This window comes from Motacilla alba, chromosome 15, assembly GCF_015832195.1.
Source record: "Motacilla alba alba isolate MOTALB_02 chromosome 15, Motacilla_alba_V1.0_pri, whole genome shotgun sequence".
NCBI lineage: Eukaryota > Metazoa > Chordata > Aves > Passeriformes > Motacillidae > Motacilla > Motacilla alba.
Genome location: NC_052030.1, coordinates 4010239 through 4029285, shown reverse-complemented (window position 1 = coordinate 4029285; position 19047 = coordinate 4010239). Strand labels below are relative to the sequence as shown.

The window sequence follows — 19047 nt, the reverse complement described above, 5'->3', positions numbered from 1 at the left end:
AGCAGGCTCACCTTCAGAGTACACCATGGCCTTCTTGAATTACCAGGACTCTTGATAAAAATCCAGTAGGACAAAAGAGAAATTCCACCTCACTTCTGAATACCTGAACGTCACAACCTCATTCATCAATGGAGTGAGCCTAAAACAAACCCACCACAAACCAGCAACTGGAAGGATGCCTGCTTACACAAGACCATGGACACACACCAAGATTCACTCATTTTCACCAAGGGACAGCAAAGAGGGTCACAAGCCCTTGGTTTGAGGACAAAAAACTATTTGCTATCCCAATAAAGGGATAAATGCAGAAGTGAGAGTTTGGTTTTACTGAGAATGAGTCCCCAAACTCATGCAGGCTCCCTCTGCAACCCCAGACCAGTCTTCAGCTCTCTTAAGGCAAAACTTTTGGTGAATTGTGACACCACCCACTTATCTGCAATATTTATACTGACAATGAAGTTCTCCAAGCATGAACTTAAATATATATTTCCACCTAGTTTAGCTAAATTTGAATAGTCTGTCATGCTACTATAATAAATTAGCAGTAGTATGTCAACAAGGACAAAGAACTACTAATACACAGAGTTTTCCCCAGCACTCACAGAACCCTCTTGCCAGCATCAGATGTCACCTAAAATGATTTTTTTTTTTTCCCAGACATTGAATTTTCTTTAGAAGACTTCTGGTCAGCAGCTTTTCAGAAAACACCTGATGTAAAGTAAAACTGGAACACTTTGCAAATATTTACACTAAATTAAGGGTTTGTTCCAAAGTATCAGATCACTACAGTTTTCAGCAATAAAATAAGGCACAGACCAGGCTGCAGGAATCCATAGTTGGTTTTAGTTCTGAAGAAGAGTATCAATTTTATCAGAATTTCTTCCTTTTCAGACATCATGTGGCCTTCAAGTGCACAGCAGCATTCATTCAATACCAAAGCAGAATCCACAGAGGTCAACACAATCACATTAATACAGTGTTTATAGCTGCAATCAGTGCTGCAAAGAGGAGATGAAGACACAAAATCTGAGTATTATAACCAAAACTTCTATGTTCACAAGTCTACCCAATTCCCAGGCCCCTCCTGCTTTCCCAAAAACACAAATCCAAATTCCCTGAAGCAACAGGAAAAAGCACAGACAGGCCTATGCATACAATGGCCTCCATTTGCCCTTATGCATTTTAAGTTATGCTACAGGAAGCACCACTGAAACACAAACCAAACCAGATCTGTCAGAGGTCTCTGGGAGTCTGAAGAGCAGATCATGGGCAGCTGTTACAGGAAACCTGCTCAGCAAAATGGTCAGAACACATTTGTCATGTGTCACCTCTCTGGGGAAGTGCCAGCTGCATGCCCAGGAGTTGGTATCAGTAGGAGAAGTGTGGGTAATGTCAGTAATTATGTGCAGTATATAAGGTATGCTTGCAACACTCCCATTTCCTTCTCCATAAAGATTAAAACTGTGGCTTCTAAGCAGCTTAACTGTTTGATGGAGACAAGCCCAGCACTGCTGCTCCCAAGAACTGATTTTCCAAACCAAGGTTTAAGATCCAGCAGCGTCTCCCAGCAATAAGGGCTGCTGGCACACGAGGTCAGTCATGGCCAGAAGCTCCACCTCAGGAACATCTGCAGAATCCCTGCGCTGACCTGGCTGCCCCAATTTGAGTTTCAGCTGCCAGTGCCTGTGCAGCACAGCATCCCTGAGGGGCCCTGATGGGATGCAGAAGGAGCTCAGTTCTCAGCACAGCATTGCACAGCCTGAATTAACTCACAGAAATCCTACACTGCACCTCACCTAGACTGGATAAAAGGAGGACCCAAAGATTTCACCTGTGCTGGCACTGGATGAATAAGTAGATTTAAAATGCTCTTTTCCACACAGGATGATTCAGCTACCCCACTACACACATACGGAACACGTATAGCTTCAAAATGCTTTTTTTAATCAAAATGCTTTTTTAAAAAACAGCAACCCACCCAGAAATACATCTGCAGAAATCCTTCAATGTACAGACCACCAGCTCTCATCACTGATCATTCACAGCTCTGGTGAAGAGCTGAATGTGAGCACTGCCATTTTTACATTGTGTTTTAAAACCCATTTCACATCCATGACCATTGTGTGCATGTTACTCAGGAAGACACAACAATTCCCACAGTGTGTGCAGAATAACACACAGGCAAACACCCCCCAGCCTGCCATGGGGATATGAACCAACCACTACACTGTAAATACGACACTGACTTCTGTGTCTGCAGTGTAAAACAGCTTCCAAACATGGAAGTGAAATGTCAATATCAAACTTAAAGACTAATAAATGAGCTGAGGAAGCCCCTTTGCTGTGCAAGGGCAGGACAAGGAGTGTTTTGTCACCAAAGATTAGCCAATACACAGGAACACCAAGGGAAGTACAAGCAGAAAGGACATTTCACATCTGAATGATTAAGACATTTAACCATTTAATCCATTTCCATCATCACAGTACCTTTTACAGCTCTTTCAATGACAGAATCTACACAAAGGCTAAGGGAAAGAGTCCAAGTGTGCACCTGAAGCGCAGCATTCCAAATACAGGCTCCCAGAACTTCCTCATCCTCCCCTCCTATCACTCATGGCCAGGGAGACTGGACTTACTGAGAAAGTGAGATAAAGTAACAGTCAAAACAAACACAAACTGCCCCGTAAATCTCAAAGGGTAACCCAAGGCAAACACTCAACAAACTGGAGAGATTTTAAAGGCTGCACAGAAAATGTGTCCTTCAAAAGGCTGCACTATCTTCCCAAACAGGGACACACAGAGCCCAAGCACTTTAGGACAAGGAACAAGATGACCAGCACATAAAGAGAAGTGCATTGTATTCATCTGAAGCACGTTTGTGACAGCAAATTAAAATATATCATCAATAAAATTAAATACAAGCCAGCAAAAGCCTTTCAAACGAATTCCACAGTAAAATCTGATTTGTGTTCTGGTATGGTTTGTGATCTGGGTTTAAGTCAGTCCCAACACAGGCAGCAGAGCTCTTTAACTACCTGCTCTGAGTTCCACAGAGATAAATTCTCTGAGCTCCTCAGCAGATAAATTTGGCAGCCTTACACATTGGCTCAAGACTGCCATTTGAACCACCAGAGGTTTCTTGATTCAATTCAGTAAATGCATCATTTGACATCTAATTTAGGAGGAAGGAAAACATTTTAAAGCTGCTTCTGAGAACAGTGGAACATGCCCAGACTACTGTAGAAAGATCCTGGAAAAGCAACAAGGCATTCAGATAGTTAAAGGTACTCCTGCCACAATCAGCCTGGAAATGCCTTTTTGCCCTGTTCTTCCTTCCAGCGTGGATTTATTGAACCCATAATTGAAAGCATTTGCCATCAGGTCTGTCTGATTTCAGATAACACACTCTAGACTTCACTGCAGCTTCTCAAACAGAAAATGTGAAAGGGCCACCATCAACATTGGCAAAGACAGACTGATCCCAAAGCTCAGGGAGTGAAATGGTATTTGGGGAAAGCAGGTCCTTCAAGATCAACATAAAAAAATGTTTTGGTCATAGAGAAAAGCTGAACTCCAGCATACACCTGTTCTCCCATCAGAAAAAAAAAACAAACAACTTGCTCTAGATCATAAGACTTCAGCCTTTTACAGCCAAACTGAGTCAGCACGAGACAGCTTAAAGCAGTATGAAAATAATCTCAAAACTCTATGCCCTGGTACATGAACTGCTTGTGTGGTACTTACTGTGGCAAGCAAAAGATTTCCATTTATGAAAACACCCTTAATTTTCTTTGAGAAAGCTGGAATAACCACTATTAATGTTGCAGCAAATGCATATGGCTATGCACTTGACGTAAGGGTTGCTGAGTTTTGGTGGCATTTAATCACATCAATATGGGGGGGAAGAGGCAGGGAACCAGGGAAACATCACTGTGTGCCTTCAGAAAACTTGTTATTTTTAACAGTGCAGTTTAAGATCAGCAACCCTGAAGCAAAATGGTCAGAACATTTTCTTCCACCGGCGTTGACAGCACACCAAGAGCTTTCAGAGGGCGAGTATTTCAGGCCAGTGCAGCAAAACAGAGAAGCCAGGAAGGAAAGCTCACCCACTGTGGCAAAAACCATGAGAAGGGCGAGTTTATTCATCCATTATGCTGAAGAGCTTAAAATAGAAACATTCTATATGTCTCACCTCAGGCCAGGATGAACAACTGAACAGAAGTGAATCACTTCTGTTACAGCAAATGACTGGAAAACACTGATGGAAACTGAGGCCATCTTCTGCCTCTCCCTCCAGCCCAGGCAAAAGTCCATATTGCTGCACGTTTTTACAAGGAGGGAACAAAATCAGATCTACTATTTCCCCTTTTTTATTCTTTAATTAAGCTGGAGAAACAGAGGCTGATCTATGAAGCCTCACCTTTCCCAGCAATCCTTACTATGCCTCTATCCTTACCCATGGATGTAAAACTGCAAAAACCAAGAGAGGACAAGAGACACTTGGGAAATGCATCACATCAGTGCTGCAGCTCTGGAGGTTTAAAAAAAGAACTTAAAATCTTTCATAAATAAAACTGGAGTGAAGAACTCATGTGTTTAGTGCATTTTGGGATGAAAAAGATAATTGTTAAAACATTCGCTGAGAGCTTAATTTACCAAACACAGAATTAACAAGAAAAAAACAAAATTCACATTCAAAATGAGGTATTCTGAAGCTAAAAATACCCAGCCAGCTGCAATTCCCACCTTATGCAGGCAGAAGTGCTTTGCAGTCCCCCTCCCCAAGCAGACACGAGCTCACTTCCTTCTTCATTGCAACATCAGAGGCTCAACCCGATGTTAACAAGCCACAAAGTTCTGCCCAGAACTTAAAGTCACGCCCCAGTAATTACATAAAATAAGCTCTAAGTACAAGTGGTTAAAAAGAAAAATCAATTTGCTCAGCTTCAGTTTTGCTTTTAATTCCAAAATATTTTGACTTGTTGTGAAAGAGAAAAGCAATTTTCATTTGAGGATTGCTCCCTCCACCCAGATATCTCATTAACTGGGCTTTTTTCCCCCAATCTCACTGCAGAACATCAGCACATTCATTTATCTCAATGCTATGCCAATACAGGGATCAAACCCCTGAACATGCAACCTCTTAAGGAGGACATTTTAACTTGTGTTTGATACTTACTTTTTTGTACATAGAACACAAGGGATGATAGTAATAGTGGGGGGAGGAGAGGAAAAAAAAAAAGGAAATGTAGGATAATGTAAAACTAAAACTCAGTTGTACAGATGTCCCACTCAAAGGGGGCCCAAGACACCAGAGCAACCTACAAAAGCAGCAAAGGTCCTCCAAAATCTTTGCAAGCTCCCAATAAAAAGGCAAAGTTTTCTCCCCTGACCTGACCTAAAAAAAAGGCAGCGCATGAATTCCTGAACAAGAAAACCTCTGCACATTGCATACAGATTTTCCCCTGAGAAGACAGAATACATCATGTGACAGTTTACGGAATCAAAATTTTAACAATAATAATTTTTGTTCTGCTGGTGCCGTGACACCAAAAGACCAACAAACCCAGGAGAAGGCTCCAGGTCGTGGAGCTGACCTCATCCTGCTCCAGAGGGAACAATACCTGCTGGGCACAGCAGCCTGGGCAGGGTGGGGACATCCCCAAACAGGAACCAAAACCTTCCCCACTGCACACACACACACACACACACACACAGAGGCAGCTCCCTGGCCACCTCCTACCACCAGCTTTTGCTCTTTGGGGTTAAATCCCGTTTTTTCAAAAAGCAACCTGCCTCAGCAGCACAGAGCCCAGCACAGCCATGCCTTCACTCATTAAGAGATGAGCTTTGCCAGGTTTCTCCACTCCCTGCTCAGATCCTGCCCCACATCCCCCTGCCACAACCAGCAGCAGCAAATGCTTGTGGCTCTGTGACAGCAGTTCCTCCTGCCAGGATGAGTGGGAACTCTTCACCTCCACAATCCATATCTGACACAGCTTCCAAGCTGCTGGAATACACAGGCACAGGGCACAGAGGGGGTTTCATCCTCCCCTCAGCCTTTCAGCCCTGCTGTGCAAGAGTTCCTAATTTATGATTGATGCCACTAATTAAACACCCCCTTTGTTCAGAGACAGAGATCATAAATATGAAAGTTTTCTGACTTCCTCTCTCCACGCCCTCGAGGCTCTCACCCACAGCTTCACTGACAGCAGCTGCAAATGCTCTCTGGATGGGGAGGCCCTGGCACCAGCAGCCAAATGCTCTATAAACTGAGATGTTTTATTCTTCAAACACCCACCACAAAATCCCTGGATGGCTTTGGAAGCCAGGTGGGCTTAGCAGTGCTCAGAAAGGCTTCTTTTGTGCTGCACTGTTTACCCAAAATAATGATTTTCCTGAAGAAAAAACAAACTAAGTCTCCTCATTTGTATTAATGAAACAGTCAATTAATATGAATTGGTGCTTCCTTTTCTACCTTTAGGATCTTGGTTACATACTGTAAGTAATTCTCACACTTAAACAACAAATTTGATTTAATATTACGAAGTAACTTTTCACCTTCCTGTCATATGGGGCCATGGCCTAACATTTTAAAAAGCCACTGTATACCTGAAATATGAAATAGAATTTCATGTTTGGGAATACCTGTATCATCATCTAGTCAATACTGTCAGTGCCTGGATACAAACATTCTGCTTGGGATTTCCCCCCCCTTTTAAGGCAGGGGTACTTGTCCATGTAAATTATAAAAACACTGAGAAATGAACATTTAGCAAATGGTGTCAGCCGTTCAGAAAAGCCTTTCCTCAGTTAAATCTGAATACAAAACCCTAAAAAAAAGAAAGCAGGTGCAAGTAATACAAAGCATGTAAATTTGGATTCCTAAAAAAAGCACTTCAAATGAATAAAACCCAGTGAAAGGAGGGAGTGCTAACAATGATTTGAGTCTTCCCCAGGACAACCCAAATGCTGCTGGAGCCAACCCACACCCAAGAAACAGAAAGTGAGACTTGTTAATTTACTCATTAACTGAAATCCAGCAATGGCATTGGAGGGGTTTTGTTTGGTTTATTTTTTTAGAAAAATACTCACAGTGTAATTCAGCAGGAGGAGTTTGTACCACCCATCCTCATCCTCTGTCTGTGCCGATCTCCAAATCTCTGGCTTTGCTAGCCCTGGTTATTTCACAGCTGGACCAGTTTGCTGATCTCAATCACCCCTGGTAGCACAAAGGTTTGTGCCAACCCAGCTCAGTGGGAGAAAGGAGAGGTGGAGTAACAGTTGGTTTTGATTTAGCACTAAAATCAGCTCAAAATTACTATTAATTTGCAGACTCATGACTTTAAATTCAAAATTTAAATTTATCACCAGGGCATCTCCTGCTCCCAACTCCTGTCCCCTACCCCCTCCAGCCCTGTGTTTAAATAGCAATCCAAGTTTCTATTTTTCTTTCAGTCAATACATTTCCAATCTGCCAAGACACAGAAAACAACTTTTGTATATAATAATGAAGAGATGAAGCTGCAAAGATAAATAAAACTGTCTGGATTAGGACCTCCAGCTGTCAAGGCTGCATCTTGACTTTCAAGCGAGTGTGAATTTTAAGAAAGTTATTAAAGTTTAATAAGCTACTATTGCTAATGACTACTTGGTTTAGGAAATAAACACTGGTATCTAGCTTTCCCAAAAATGGGGATTTTGCCTTTCCTTGCAAAGTTATGTTATTATAATGGTGGCCAGAAGGGAAGAAATTCTGACAGATACTTTCTAAATACACTATCAAATTAATTTTAAAAGCCAAAATGTCAGCATTCACACAAAAGCTTCACAGATTTTCAAAAGCTTGAAGATCACCAGATTTAAGAGATTTTTAATAGCTGGTTTACACCTTTTAACACTAAAATTTCTGTTGCCTTATACATTTTTTCAAGTTATTTTTAAAAAATTTTGTTCTATTTACAAAGCGAAAGCAGGGCAAATTCTGAGTTAGGCAGACACACAGGAAAAACTCAGCTGATTTTACAGCATTTCTTTTGGCACAAAGGTGCTAAGGGCTCACTAGTGGCACAATAAGTCATCATCACCACGCTGAAGTGCCCAAACCCACTGAGGCTACAGCATGACCTGCATGCAAAGCCAGCCCTGGCATGGCAGAGAGGCACTCCAGGCAGGCTCCAACATCCCTGCAGATGCTCCAGCTCTGCTCCAGCTCTCTGCAGCTGCAGCAGCCTGGATGTGCCCAGGGTAATTGCAGGTGAAGCCAAGAACAGCCTCTATCAGAGAGCTTCAGCTATTAAGGCTCCTTAATGAATGGTCTAACAATAAGCCAGGCTTAACCAGTTCTCTCACTGCAGGACCTTAACCATAATAAACCCCTTGAACATTCCTGCAGCGTTTTCCAAAGATCCTACAGCATGAGCCTACTAACTGTGCTCTCGCAGCCTGTGAGGCAGGTATTAGTCAGCCTTTTTTATTTTTTTTCATTTAAATACAGATAAAAAGTGAGGCAGAAAGCTGGCAAACGACTTCCCTGTGGATACACAGCTGACTAGTGGCATCCAGAATCCAGATCTTCAGGATTCCAGCCCTGTCATCAGCCAAAGGGCCATCATTAGGAGGAAAGAAATTAGTCTGGTCTTATAAATAGCATTTGAATATAAGCCTTGCTAAAATATTTGCAAGGAGTTGACCTTAAACACCAGCAGAGCTGCACTGGTAGCCTGGGGCTCCAAGCACCAGCTTGCACAGCACTAGGACTGGGATCCCATCCCTCTGCCTCCCTGGATATCTCCAGAGCCTGGATCTAGCACGGACTGTCCAACAGATCAGACCACAATCTCTTTTGACCACCTCTGGTTTGAGCTCAGCATATCAAAAAATGTAAGACTGCTCTAAAAATATAAACAGCATTGCTCTAAAATACTCAGGTAGGCAGGAAAACGCAAATTTACAACAAGCCTGAGTCAGCAACTTTCTCCTTTAAGGCATCAAGTCAGACTGGCACAAAACTCCCTCGAAAACAAGAACTGGAAACCTCCAATGTACAAAAGGTGCCCAACACACCTAAAATCTGGAGCACTTGTACAAGTTAATCATTGAAACTGCTCAGACTGTATTATCACACATTTGCGTGCCATTTCTGCAGGTCTCAAATGCCTAAGTGAGATATATTTTGATTTATGGCATTTTCATATGGCCCTACAAAGAAGCAGATCTTTTTATGCACTACAGCTTCAATGCCTGCAGCAGGTCTAACTCCTGGGCTACAATTCCTGCAGCAAAATACTAAGCTAAATACTGATTTTTGCAACAAAAACCCCCTTATGTCTCATTCTGTAACAGTCTAACTTCATTTGAAGTAATGTACTTTCTAGTAAGGCAACCCTATGATACCAAGTAAAAAACTCCAAAAGCAGTGTTAGAGCAAATAGAAGAAAAATAAGACTTTGTGTGGCAAAAAAAGTAATTCCTGTAGTTACTCATTTATTCTGGTTTTAGGTACCTGCGCTGCTCCCTCCCAGCCATGTGGGCCATGCCCAAGTGCTGAACACACAACCTCTAAACCACAACAGGAGCTCAGTCCAAGGGAAGAGCTGGAAATGGAAAACTTGTTATCCTCTGTGGGGATCCCCCACAGAGGAAAGGCAGCACATATAAATTTTGAGAAAAAGCTGCCTGAGTGGAACCACAAGTTGGAAGGTTTTTAAATTTCTATTCCTCACCTTAGCAGCTAACTGTTGTTACAGGCACGAGAGCCATAAAATCCTATTTTTGGCTGTCTGCCTCCCAAATGACAGAAAACTCCTGACTCTGAGAACATGAATGTCTCACTCTGGAACTAAAGGCTCGTGTCTCTTAATGAAAAAGCAGCAGAGAGAAAATTCCCTGTGTCCTGCCCAGGAAGACCAAACTCCCTGGATTTTTATTATGCATTAAAGCACCACTGGAGTGTGGCACAGCAGATGAGACCTGACTCTCAACAGAGCCTGTTTCCATCCCAGCTCACATTTAGGGCTCAATTATCTTATCTGCTCTGCCACTCGCATACTTTCCAGATAAGAAATGTTTTTCCCCTCTTTTCAAGAGCTAAAACTGACACCACTGCCAGTGTTGAGATTAGAAATGCCAGAAATTAAAATTCATTTGGGCTAATGCTTTTTCAAAAATATTTAATGTGCAGGCTAAGGCTGGGAATTAGAGTTAATTGAGATGCTGTGTTTGAGTTTTAACAGCAGCAGGATGTTCCACAAGGGGAATGGGAGTGTGGTCCCCACTTCAGTTTCCTCACAGGGTTTAGGTCAACCATCAGTTCACCTCCAGTTGAGAAACTGCTCAAGAGCTGGGAGGGAGGGAGGGAAAAAAAGCCTGTTTTCCTCTTCCAATGTATGACTAAGGATGAGGCAAGCAAAGGGAGGATCTAAGATCCTGAAGGCAATGGTTAACAAGAGGTCATAGTTAATTCCCCCAAGGGTAGATACAACTTCCTTTTATTAAATAACAGCAGTTTTTAATGATGTCGAATATCTGTTGCCATTCTAAAGGACACAGCATACTCAAACTTCACCTCAACCACGCAGAATAAGCAAAGGCACACAAGAAACCCTGAACTGAGAGGCAGATTGTTACTAAGCCAGTAAGGAGGAAAAAAGGCTCATCTGACTTTTATCCCAAAAATTTACAATGTATATTCTTTCTTAATTATGTATTTTTGGCCTAACAAAAGTAAATTTATCATAAAGTCTGTTTTGATCAGTACTTTAAGATGTACAAATAAATCGAGTCATTAGAAAAAAAGACAAACACGAGCACATTCTAAGATTTAAATGAAGTTTCTTGCTTAAATCATTTCTGAAAAAGCTTAATCAATGAAGGTTTATGACCAGCCATTAATTACCTGTATGACCACAGTACCTGGGAGCTTCAGTTACCTGCAACAAGACCCTACAGAGCCAGAGCAGAAGCAATGCCTGCTCTGGAGAGATTACAATCATCCAAAGATGAATAGTTAAGAAATAGAGGAGAGCACAAGGAAATAGGTGACTGGAATTTATGTTCTCTGTAGCTGCACTTTAGTCCACTTTTCCCTGTGCACTGAAAGGACCAAGGTGTGTGTCTGTTTCCTCTCCCTGCCTAAGTTAAAAAAAAAAAACAACTCTCCAAAAGTCGCATAAAGACAAAAAAAAACCCCAAACAAAACACAGAAGGAAGGTGTTTTGGATAGCAAGACTGGAAGAAAAATATTTACACATTTTCATACCTCTGCTTCCCATCTGAGAAAGGAAGGATTTTTTTTTTTCAGGTTTTTGAAGCTGTCATCCCACAGAGCAAAACTGTACCATAGTGAAAGGGCAGACACACAACTTTTGGAAGCATTGCCATTTAAAGGCATCCTTTGAAATTGCCACAGTAGAGCACCAAACACAAACCAACAGCCAGAGCTGTTTACAAGCTTTCTGCTCAGTGTTAGACCGAAAACCCCAACCCTTTTTGCTGTGTAATAAATCAGCGCTCCACATTTAACAATTTTCAGTGGTACCATATGCTACGTAGTCCCATATGTTCCATTACAAGGGAGAAAAACATCATCTCAACATGAATCATCACTGACTGTGTTCCTGTAAATCTGGCTTAAGCACTCACAACGTTCAAGGGCAACACTAAATAAATCTGCTCAATATTATGCCAGATTCCGTGCAACAGAATCACAGCTCACATATAAAAATTAGGGGAAAATGAGCTTTAATGTAGGAAGTGAGCACAGTCTGCATCTCTCTGAAAACAGACTCACCACAACGTTTGACATTCATCAGTTCCAATCTAATAATGACATCCTGCTCAGAAAATGTTGATGGTATCTGGGAGTCCCAACATCTTTCATCCTAAGCTGCTTGATATGTGTGGAAATACATACACTGCATACAAGATTCATTCCTCCCAGTACCAGGTTCTGCACCACAGTGATCTTGGGGTACTCCCCGGAAGTCATTTTCTGTAGAAAAGTAACAAATCCAAACCAAACCCATGTGTGTGTGTTTTCAACTCTAGGGGAATGCAGCTGAAGTTTACCCAGGATTTTGGGTTAACATCTCCACTCTCACAGTGACAATTTTCTAAAAACAGCTTTTTCTCTCTCTTCCCAAAGACAGCAGCACCTGCAGCACAAAACCTGCTCATCCCAAATCAAATGCGTGGAACACCAAGGTCATCATCTGCCCTTCTTTTGAGGAACTTCTTGGGCTCTCAGGTAACCCAGCATCATAATTAACAGTGCTTGTGGTTTTTAGGGTAGTTAGGACAAGGGGTGAGAGACGCAGAAATCTTGACTCCATTATTTCAGAAGGCTGAAATATCAGCAGTTTATTATATCATGATATATATTATATTAAAAAACTACACTAAAACTATACTAAAAGAACAGAGAGAAAGATGCATCAGAAGGCGAGACAGGAATAGAAAGGAATGTATAACAAAGGCTTGTGCCTCCCAGCTGCCTCCTTGATTGGTTATTAAGCAGAAACATTCAACATGGACCAATCAAGGAAGCACCTGTTGCATTCCACACTAGCAGATAAGAATTGTTTACATCTTGAAGCTGAGGCCCCTCAGCTTCTCAGGAGAAGAAAATCCTGACAAAAGGATTTTCATAAAAATGTCGTGGTGACAACTGATAGCAGGAGTAGGCACAAATGGAGACCAAACTGGGAGGTTGTCCCTATTTGAAAGCCTTTAGCAGCCAAGGAGGGACCATGAGTGACCACAGGCTCCCACAAAATGACTGGTGTCATTAAATTCTAAATCAACCAGAGTCCAGTTCGACCTAATATTCAGGGTGTGGAAAAAAAGTAATTACGTCAACATCAAGCTATTACCTGTCCAAGGGCATAAGTGCCTAGTTCATTAGCAACTCAGACAAACTTGTTTTGTAAGCTCCCTATATTAAATTTGAAATTTCCCTGCCCTTACAAATTAAACTAACAATTTGTGACAAAAACATGAGTATGTGAACAAGAAATCTTCCAACCTGCTCAAATCCAATGTGTACTTTGCCACCCTGAATAAGAACAAACTTATTAGCCAACCTAATTTTAGTATTTAATTCATTTGAATAATTTAAAAATATTTTTAAAAATGAATACTAGCAGTACTCCAGATTTCTTGAATCTTAGAGCAAAACCTACTGATCTTTAAAAATATATATTTTTCATATTTCCAGTGGGATTTTAGAAGTGAATTCCCATGGTTTAGCTGCAAAAAATAAGGGCAACATGTCATGTTAGGAACATTGCTCTTTGATGCTGGAAGTGGGGCTTTATAACAATTGAAAAGCTGCCACAATACCATTAATAACTCAGATATGCAACATCCTTCAGTAGCTTAAGAGATGGATGACCTCGCCTAATTAATTTACTTTAACAAGGAGGAAAGTTGAAGTAGAAATTAATGAGGAGCTGAGGCTCTCACAGATGAGAGTTCCTGGCACACAGTGCCAGGGATGACTTTTAAGTGATGCCCACTACACGATCACAATGAAAAGTCACAACCTGTGCTGCCCATGTTAAAATCAGAGGAGAGATTTTCTTCTTTTTACCCAGAGGGAACCCTAAATTTACCAGATCAATACTTTCTAAAACACACTTCACTCAGAAAATCAGAACAAAGCTGCCAGAGTGATTTCAGGGAGTGATAAAAAGGCTGTCAGGGAAACTCACTGAGCTGCCCCTGGAAGAACTGATGACCAAGCAGGCACCAGGCAATTGCATCATGTTTATTACACAGCCAAGGGCAAGCAGATCCTTCTGGTTTAATCAATGGCCTGCAAATGAGGAAGTAGTTTGAAAATAGTAAGCATGAAACAAAATACTCTTTTGGGTTCACTTTTTGAATTTTTCCCTGATGTGTGAAAGTATGTCCATTAATAAAGCTGAGCACATGCTGAAACAGAACTTTATAAAAATCTACTTCTTGAACACCTTTGATGCCAAAACTGCACTTTTATTCAAACTCAGTTTGGTGTAAATGCTGTGACTGAACTGTAGAGGGGTCTGTTAAAAGACTCTGAGCTCTGTCTTAAAACAAAATATGTATTTCCTCTTTAAAATCATTAACCTTAGACACTTTTTTTGTGCAAAAGCAACAAATAAATAAAATGTAAAGTGTTCCACAAACACCTCCTTCCCTGGCATTTCACATAACCCGGATGTTGCAGCATCCCACGAGGCTGCAGATCAACCTGGACCAAAAATCTGTAAGAGCAAAAAATGAGTCTGTGTTCCTGGTTCAAACTCACTGACCACTGCCCTGCCCCTGCCCCTCCTCATCTGCTCCCCAGCCATCCAGCAAACTCCAGCCCTGCTTCATTCAAACAGGGTTTTCCCTCTAAAAGAAGACAGCAGCTAACTCAGAAGGAACAGAGCTCATTCCTGCTGAAAGTTTCCCCCATCCAGCAACACATTATGAAAAACAAATCTAACAGTAAAACCCTGTTGATGCAAGAGCCACATTTAGAATGCACACAAGTAGAAATACCTCATCTTTAAAAGCTTTGACTTGCTAAGATCATTTTTAACTGATAATGATGCAACAATGTAAAAGGCAAGTACTCAGAGAGAACCACTGTAAGTAATACACACACACAAACAAGAATTAGTTTGCAATCTGAAAGCTCTCATACAGAGAAGGGTGGATGGAAACAACCCAGCTCAAAGTTTCTTCAAATCAGATGCCAGAGGAAGTTATATGATGAGTTGGACAGCGAATAAGAAATCTGGATTTGATAAATGAGACATTTATGTAGATAAGAACAGTTTGCAGCTTCACTGTGGGTGCATAAAGGAACTGTCAGATATCTGTATGAAGCTCAGTGTTAAAAGAGAGATTACAGACAGGTATTTACATTTAAAACATGCCCGATATTGTTATATTAGCCCCTGAGAACACAGAAATAGCTACCTACCAGAAATAGCCCCATTTTAAGCTCATAGAGAGGACAAGCACAGTGTATTATCTCTCTCCACAAAAAATCCATCAACACAGAAACACCAACATGTGTCCTCTCACAGATCTGGTATGGGATACATCAAAGTAATGACCACTGGCAAAACAAACTGCATCACTGCCAGCACTGCAGCATTCTAAACATTTGCTAAAAGGTGTCAGCAGACTTTGGGGAACAGACTGAAGCCCACTTATTCTCAAACAACATAAGCACCACAAACCTCAGCCAGCAGTGCCCTACCCAGCAACTTGAAATCACCCTGTGTTCTGTGGAACTGCATGCACGTGGATGCAGAACCCTGACTGCTTCCACCTTCTTAAGTGGATCACTATCCACAAAGGCAGGCAGGGAGATTCCAAATCCTCCTGGCTGAAATCAGCACCACCTGCTTTGCTGTTTTCAAACAAACACGGAGCTGCTGCTGGACTGTGTGCGAGCCCAGCATTCCACAGAGCTCCCAGAGCAGTGTCCCACGGGCTTCTCCCCCACCCTGGGGAGAACAGCCCAGGTGGGGACAGCAAACACAAGCTGCTCACTTCTGCCCAGGCTCAAGAAGTGAACACTGAAAACCAGGAATCTACCAGGGCTACTCGGTGGCTACTGAAGTTTAGAGCTGCCATAGTTGTAGGATTAGGGAATTCATTCCACGCACGTTCCTGGGGAAGGGGGGTGAGGAGACACGAGGAGATGTATTTATAAAACAGAACTCTGAAGGCTTAGTACTTGCCTCGTGTCCTCCTTCCTTCTCCTTCCACGCAAGTGCGAGTGCTGCTCGATGGCATCCAGCACCTACAGCAAACCATTTCTCTGTGTCATTAAAAGGACAGAGACATCTGCTCGCACCAGACCGACGTCACTGCTTCCAACTCCGCTCAAAGCTGACAGAAACGCGGCTCCCTCCTCCCCGGCATTCCCGGGCTGGCTCAGACGGATCCCGGGGTAATCCCAGCGGAGCGGCGCCGCTCTCCCGAGCCGTGCCCGGCCGCAGGTGAAGGCGGCCGCCCGCTCTCCCTCCGCTCCTCACGCTGCTGCCGGGGCGTTCCCGTCCGCTCGGGGCTGCTGTGCTGGAGCTCCGACTTCCAGAGAGCGCCCGGGGACAGCTCCCGGCACACGGGAGAGACGCAAGGCACGAGGGAGCCAAGGCAGAAGGGAAGGGAGGAGCGGCCGCTCCCGGTGCCCCGGCAAGGGGTGCGGGGCAGCTGCCCCGTCCTGCCCCGTCCTGGCTCTCTCAGACTCAGACCCCCACACCCCACAGCCCGCGCTCGCAGCCCCGCGGGAGCTGCCCGGACCCGAGCAGCCCCTTCCATGAGCCCCGCAGAGTGCCCTTATCCAAATGCCGATAAGTGTCTTTCTGAGCCCCAAACGCGCTGCCAGCCCCAGCGCTGCCCCCTGCCCTCCGCGCCCCGCCGGGACCCGCCTGTCAGCGACGCCGCTCCCTCTGCCGGTGCCTCACCTGGTGCCGGCCGGCGGCAGCGGGCCACGTCCGCGGGGCCCCGGCGGGGAGGGAGGAGGAGGAGAAGGAGAGGGGGACGGAGCGTGTCCGCCGGGCCGTGCCCGTCACCGCCGCTTCCTGCCCGGCCCCGCTCGGCGCTCGGCTACGCCGCCTGGCAGCTCGGGCCGGGCCGCTGAGCGGCGCCACCTCACCGAGCGCACCGCCCGCGCCGTCGGCGCTCGATTGAGCCGCCTGCGCGGTGCCGCGGAGCGAGCGGGGTCTGAGGGAGGGCAATGGCGGCAGCGCCGTGAGGGGAACGCTGAGAGCAGGGCGTGAGCTGTGGCTGCCAGGGGCTGTGGCTGTTCGTGCCGGGGCTCAGGTGTGCGTGAGGGGTGTTAGGGCCCACAGTGGTCTTAGGTGTGCGCGGGGCCGGTTGGCCCACATGGGGTTCAGGTGTGTGTGTGAGGGACTTATGGACCCATAGCGGTTTCAGGGGGTGCGGGGCCGAGCGCTCTGGTAACCTCAGGTGTGTGCTGGGATGTTGCGGTCTGCAGTGGTCTCAAGTATGGAGAACGGATGTTGGGGGCCATATCAGGCTTACGTGTGTGTGTGTGTGTGTGTGTGTGTGTGTGTGTGTGTGTGGAGGGGTCTCAGGGCCCCTGATTAATTCAGAGGGATGTGTGTGTGTGTGTGTGTGTGCATTGTCAGGGTCGGTAGTGCTCTCAGGTGTAGGGGGTGTTGGGGCCCACAACCAGCTGCTGTGTGAGAGCACAGTGCTCGGGCCGAGTAAAAAGGCAGCTCTGAGTCTTCAGTCCCGTGCTGCAGGTGTTGGGAGAGCCCTGACAGGGACTGTGTGTCCTGTGGCAGGAAGGGGCCCCTGTACCCAAAAGGAGCAGCTGTGATTTGGTAGCAAAGCCCCAAAGGAAAAGGAGCTGTAGGAGGGGTTGAGAGCTCTGGGTTAGGACTTGCCAAGAGCAGAGGCAGGATAAGGTGAGCTCATGCTGTTTCTGCCACACTTGGTGGCTCCCCACAGCCTCTGAACCTAAACACTTCTTAGTTGTAGAGACTTATTTGGCAGGGTGGGTTAATTCATTTTTCTAAATAAAACTGAAGGAGCAGAGCTTTATTTGCCCGTACCTCATGCAGCCTCATTCTGCCAACTTGCTCCTGACAGCTGTTCCCCTTCTTGGGCTTCTAGAACCATCCTCAGAGAGCTGTGTGAAACCACAGGTACAGAAACCTGAGAGCCGTGGGTCCCAGATGAGGGGTGTTGGTGTGTCCTGTGCCTCAGAGACCAAAGTACAATACAGCTCTTCTCAATGTAGTTGAGTAATTTCACACAAGGAGTTTCCTGTTTATAAGCTAAGCTCCATAACCCTTTTTTTGCCCCTCTTTCTTTTGAGTGGAAAGAAGAGCAGAGCGAGCACGACTCATCTGTCAGCAGCCCTGCGAAAAGCTGGTGCTGAGCAAGCAGGAGGCAGAGCTCTCTCCCCAAACTGAACGTGGACAAAGCACTGAGCAAGTTGTGACAAGAACAATAGCTCCGCTGGAAGCAGGAGCCAAGAACAACAGCTCGATAGGGAACTTTACACTTTCCCTGACAGCTTCTTGGGGTGGAGACAGTTAAGTTTCTGTGTTTGTAAGGGAAACATGGCATTCCTTAAAGCTGAGCCTCCTCCCTCGGGTTCCCACTGAATGCCTGAGAGATGACAGCAGAGGGTGTCTCCAGCAGGCTCCTATTAAACAGGAGGAATTAGCACGGAGGGAGCAGCAGCTTTGAGATCCCAGTTTTGACTACAGAATGAGCTAAAAAAGCTTTGCATCAGCAGCAGTTCGCAGTTTTTTTACCCACTGGCTCCCGTTCAGGGGGTTCCTGTGCCCTCGCGTTGGTGCCTGCACCTGCCCGATGTGAAGGGCTGCGCTGGGAGGGCAGCCGGCTCCAAACAGGCCGTGCTGAGGCAGCAGCAAGGCAGGGCAGATGATCCTTGGGAGGGCTGCTGTGGTTTGGGCACACTTAGAACTGGTTTGGTGCCGCCAGCAGCGCAAACCCGGCTGGCAGGGGAGCTGGTGAACCGAGTGTGTGGACGGATGGAACACATCCAGACAGGAAATGGGGGAGAAAGGGGAAATACTAGTGCTTGTAAGGCTCCCGGGGGGCTCTGGTTAGTTCCTGAGATCCTGCAGTCCCGTTTCTATTTTTAGCTCAGTGGCTGGATGGCTTTGGGGAGTGATTTGAGGAACTCAAGCCAGGTATGAGCGTGGGGAGAGGACAAAGCCGTGGCCACCACGCAGCTCATGCGATGTGGCAGCCGCCACCACGCCCTTTCCTGTTCACCCCGGGGCCGCGGGCAGCCGTGCCAGCCGCGCTGCCTGAGCGGGGAGAAGGGAAAAGGAGGGGTTTCCAACGTGCTGATAACCCACAGCGTTTCTTGGGAAAGGAGGGGTGGTGAGCAGCCGTGGTGGTGTCTCTCCCCTGAGACAAAAACGCTCCCAGAAGTTCTGGGAGCTGCTTGGGGGGCGGTGCCAACTTTTGGCCGTGCCTCGTCCCCTGTTAGAGGCAGTATTGACTTAAGGAAAGAGGCATGGAGCATACTTGGCATGGGTGTTCCGAGTTAAA

At 45.1% G+C, this 19047-nt stretch overlaps 1 protein-coding gene across 6 annotated transcripts in view; it reads right to left on the bottom strand.

Annotated features, from left to right (window-relative positions):
• TAOK3 (TAO kinase 3) overlaps positions 1–16590 on the bottom strand; it is a 79092-nt gene extending 62502 nt beyond the window's left edge. The window contains exon 1 of one of the 6 annotated variants that reach the window (XM_038152070.1): positions 16452–16590. The gene's annotated coding sequence lies outside the window, so the exon portion shown is untranslated. Of the gene's footprint in view, positions 1–11; positions 2418–2487; positions 4696–4746; positions 7031–16451 lie in introns of those variants that run through there. The other 5 variants (XM_038152071.1, XM_038152072.1, XM_038152069.1 and 2 more) reach the window with 5 other exon arrangements.
• Positions 16591–19047: the final 2457 nt, after the last annotated feature.